The sequence below is a fragment of the Leptonychotes weddellii genome, chromosome 10 (assembly GCF_054177405.1).
Source record: "Leptonychotes weddellii isolate Sample4059 chromosome 10, ASM5417740v2, whole genome shotgun sequence".
In the NCBI taxonomy this organism is placed as follows: Eukaryota; Metazoa; Chordata; class Mammalia; order Carnivora; family Phocidae; genus Leptonychotes; species Leptonychotes weddellii.
In genome coordinates, this window is record NC_138378.1 from 72,328,569 (window position 1) to 72,334,055 (window position 5,487).

Here is a 5,487-nt window from a genome sequence, read left to right on the forward strand (position 1 = left end):
AAAAAAAAAAAAACTTAGCCAAGATTAAATGGTTAACCTAAATGGTCCTATAACTAGAAATTGAGTTTGTAATTAGATAGCTACCTGAACAGAAATCTCCAGGCTGAGATGGTTTTATTGGGAGAATTTTATCAAACATTCAAAGAAGAATTAACACCAGCTTACATAATATCTCGCAGAAAATATTAAAGGAGGGAATACTTTCCAACTCATTTTATAAGGCGAGTAATCCCCTGGTTCTAAAACCAGGCAAAGACAGTGCACACACACAAAAACTACAGACCAATATCTCATGAAATTATATGCAAAAATCTTCAACAAAATTTTAGCTAATCAAATCCAACACTGTATAAAAAGAATAATAGACCATGAGCAAGTGGTATTTATTCCAGGTATGCAAGGCTGATTGAATATTTGAAAATGAATCAATGTAATCCACCAGTCCAACATCATATGATAATATGAATTGAGGCAGAAGAAACATTTGACAAAATTTAATACCTATTTATGATAAAAACTTTCAGCATATTAGAATCAGTCATGAACTTTCTCAAACTATTAAAAATACTATAGCTAACATCATTCTTAATGGTGAAGGACTGAATGCTTTTATGCTAAGATTGGGAAGAAGACAAAGATGTCTGCTCTCACTACTTTTATTCAGTATAGTACTGGGAGTTCTGGCCAGTGTGATAAAGCAAGAACAAGAAATAAAAAGGATACAACTGGAAAAGAAGAGATGAAACTGTTTTTATTTGCAGGCAACATGATTGTCTACCCAGAAAATCTAAAAGAATCTACAAAAAAAACCTTCTAGAACTAAGCAAGCTCAATAAAGTTGAAGGATACAAAACCAATACACAAAAATAAACTGCATTTTTTTATACTGACAGTGAACGAAAATAAAAATATGATACTTTTTACAATTGTTGCAAAAAAGAAGTACTTATGTATAAATTTAACAAAATGTGCAGAACTGTATGCTGAAAATTACAAACTGCTAATGAAAGAAATGAAAGAAGCTCTAGATATTTGCAGAGATATAATGTAGATTGGAGAACTCAACACAATAAAGATGTCAATTCTCTCTAAATTGATCTATAGGCTTAATGTAATTCTTACCAAAATCTCAGCAGTTTTTTTTGTAGACACAGAAAAGCTTGTACTAAAATTCATAGGGAAAGGGAAAGGCTCTGTAATAGCCAGAACAAATTTGAAAAAGAAGAATAAAGTAGGAGAAATTATTCTTCCTGATGTTAAGGCTCATTATACAGCTACAATAATCAGGACAGTATGGTATTTGCAGAGGTACAGACACACAAATCAATAGAACAGAATAGAGAACCCAGAAAGAAATCCACATAAATATGCTCAATTAATTATTTACAAAGGAGCCAAAGCATTTTGGTGGAGGAAGGATAGCCTTTTCAATAAATGGTGCTGGGGCAATTGGATAGGCAAAACACTGGCCATTGACCTAAATCTCACACCTTATACATTAATCAATTCAAAATGGATCATGGACTTAAATGTGAAACATAAAACTATAAAACTTCTAGAAAAAAAAGAGGAAGTCTTTGTGATCTTGAACTAAGCAAAGAGCTCCTAGATTTGATATCATCAAAGCAAAGTCCATAGAAGGGAAAATTGGACCTTATCAAAATTAAAAATTTTTTTTTGTGAAGCACTCTGTTAAGAGGGGTGAAAAAGACAAACCATGAGAGACTCTGGACTCCAGGAAACAAACTGAGGGTTACAGAATGGAGGGGTTTGGGGGGATGGGGTGACTGGGTGGTGGATATTAAGGTAGGCATATGTTGTGATGAGCACTGGGTGTTATACGCAACTAATGAATCATTGAACATTACATCAAAAACTAATGATGTACTATATGTTAACTAACTGAACATAATATAATAATAACAAAAAAAGAAAAAGACAAATTACAGAAAATTACGGACTGGGAGAAAACAGTTACAAGTCACATATCTGAACATATGAAGTACTCTCAAAACTCAATATTAAAAAACCAAACAATCCAGTTAGAAAATGGGAAAATGACATGAACAGACATTTCTGAAGAGAATACACAGGTGACAAGCACATGAAAAAGTGTTCAAGTTCAACATCATTAGGCATTAGAGATGCAAATTAAAACCATGAGATATCACTCATACCTTTCAAAATGGCTAAAACAAAAAATAGTGATAACACCAAATGCTGACAAGATTGTGGAGAAACTGGATCACTCATACATTGTTGGTGGGAATGTAAGATTATACAACCACTCTGGAAAATAGTTTGGCAGTTTCTTAAGAAACTGAACATGCAGGGGCGCCTGGGTGGCTCAGTCAGTTAAGTGTCCAACTCAGTTTAGGCTTAGGTCTTGATCTCAGGGTTGTGAGATCGAGCCCTGCGTCAAGCTCTGCACTGGGCATGGAGCCAGCTTAAGATTCTCTTTCTGCTTCTCCCTCTGTCCATTCCCCCTCCCTCTTTAGAAAACAGAAACAAAAACAAAAACAAAAACAAAAAACACTCAAAAAACCCCCTAAACATGCAATTACCACACCACCACTAATTGCACTCTTGGGCTTTTGTCCCAGAGAAATGAAAACTATGTTTACTCAGAAACTTGTGAAGGAATGTTTATAGCAGCTTTATTAATAGCCCCAAACTGGAAACTCCACAAATGCCTTTTAGTGGGTGAATGGTCAAACACACTGTGGTACATCCATACCATGGAATACTACTCAGTGATAAAAAGGAATCACATAAAAAAAAAAAAAAAGGAATCACATACCTGTACCTCTGAAACAAATAATACATTATATGTTAAAAAAAAAAAAAGAAGATAGTAGGAAGGGAAAAATGAAGGGGGGGACATCGGAGGGGGAGAAGAACCATGAGAGACTATGGACTCTGAGAAACAAACTGAGGGTTCTAGTGGGGAGGGGGGTGGGGGGATGGGTTAGCCTGGTGATGGGTATTAAAGAGGGCATGTATTGAATGGAGCACTGGGTGTTATATGCAAACAATGAATCATGGAACACTACATGAAAAACTAATGATGTAATGTATGGTTGTTAACATAACATAATAAAATAAAAAAATTAAAAATAAATAAAAAAGAATTTGTAAGTAAAAAAAAAGGAATGAGCTATTGAGACACACTCAACTTGGATGAACCTAAAGGATATTATGCTGAGTACAAAAAAAAAAAGTGCCAATTCTAAAAGGACACATGTTACATGATTCAATTATAAAACATTTGTGAAATAACAATCACAGGGATGGAATGGTTGCTGGGGATTAGGGATGTCCAGGTAGAGGGAAGAAGGGGATGAATGTATCTATAAAAAGGTAGCATAAGGGAGTCTTGTGGTGATGGACTGGTTCTGGCTCTTGATCGTGATGGTGGTTACATGAAGCTGGGCATGTAATAAAATTGTGTAGGGCAGCACACACACACACAGGTGTATAACTGGTGAAATCTGAATAAGCACTATGTGTATCATGTCAATTTCCCAGTTTTGATATTGCATTATAGGGCAATAGTTACATAAGATGCCAACATATGGGAAGGGTGGGTGAAGGGTGCACAGGCCTTGCTTGTATATTTCGTTGTGATTTCCTGTGAATCTATAGTTATCCCAAAATAAAAAGTAAAAAAAAAAAAAAAATGCCAATACTCCTCAAAGGGATGACTTCTAAGGCCCAGATGGGAAAGTATAGATTCTTGGGTGAGGGACAGAGCTGTGATGGTAGGTTGGGGAGAGAATATTAAAAAGGGAGAAGGGGAACAAAAAGATTTCCAAAGAAAAATTACAGTATTTCTCATTTATTTCTGGGGCCAGGACCTGCCAGGACATTATATTGAAGTAGTTTCTGAGTTAGGGGGCGCCTGGGTGGCATAGTCAGTTGAGCGTCCAACTCTTGATTTCAGCTCAGGTCATGATCTCAGGGTGGTAAGATCCCCTGTGTCGGGGCTTAAGACTGCTTAAGACTTAAGACTGTCTCTCCCTCTCCCTTTGCCTCCGCCTTTAAAAAAAAAAAAAAGTTTCTGAGTTGGGGTTGTGGGAACAGAGCTTTGAAAGACATGGGACATGTTTTTAAATTTTATTTATATAAAAAATTATTTTTGAACAATTAAAAATACAGAAAAGTAAAAAGAAGAAAATTAAAGTCTATTCATATTCTCAGTATCCAGAATTATCCATTGTCAACAGATGGCCTATTTGTTTCCAATCTTCTTTTTTTCCTCTTCATTTTTTTTAAAGCTTTTATTGATTTATTTGACAGAGAGATAGAGAGCACAAGTAGGCAGAACGGCAGGCAGAGGGAGAAGAAGCAGGCTTCCCACCGAGGAGGGAGCCCTATGCAGGGCTTGATCCCAGGACCCTGGGATCAAGATCTGAGCTGAAGGCAGACGCTTAATGACTGAGCCCCCCAGGCACCCCTTTTCCTCTTCATTTTAAAGAAAAATCACCCTATTGTTTTCTCTGAAATTATATTTTTGGAGATGTGTAGGAGAGATGGGAAGAAAGGAAGCAATAACAAAAGCCAAGATCCTTATTCTATCATCTTACTTTTTTGTTTTGCTTATTTATTTTGATCCCTTCTTTTCTGCCTGAGAAAGATAGGCTGACTTACTTGAGCTCTCAAAGAGCTCTTTAACTGCACTTATTCAGGGGGATACTTTATGGTACCCCGACAATCTGGTTTACTGTTAAGGAGCAGATGTCCATGGTATAAAACTCAGACAATAACTGAGTTTGGAAGCTCAATAAAGACAGATAATTTTGAATGCGTATAGCATGTAGAAATGGTTAACTACTAGAGAGTGTGGTAATTGTTCATTATAGGCATAGGGTGGGAGGTTAATTTGCTGTTTTCTTGCTGGTTATCCAGATAGTTTCCACTCTGGTAATTTACTTTTTAATTCTAATAAAGTGAATTTAGAAATCCCAAACCTTACTGGATATCTGAACTGTTAGTATCTGAAAATAGGGAAGAAAATATATGTTCTTCGTGTGACATACATTCCACCTGCAGCTGGTACATCTGTCTGCTTGGAGCAAAAGATTTGAGAGCAGAAGTTTGATCTTCTCGACCTTTCCATTTTGGCTTTATTGGAAATCGACTTGTTATCTATGATTAAGATACCAAATAGTTATCTTGGAAAAAATGATGGAATTCTGGAAAATAAAATGTTCTTTAGGAAGGATAGGTGCTGGAGGGGAGGTGGGTGGGGGGGATGGGGTAATTGGGTGATGGGCATTAAAGAGGGCACATGATGTGATGAGCACTGGGTGTTATACACAACTGTTAAATTACTGAACGCTACATCTGAAACTAATGATGTACTATATGTTGGCTAATTGAATTTAAATAAAAAAAGAAGGAAAAAAAAGGAAGATTAAGGAGAACTGTGGATATACAGGGAATTTGGAAGGCCAAGAGCACAGGATTGAAAATGAGAGCTTGAGG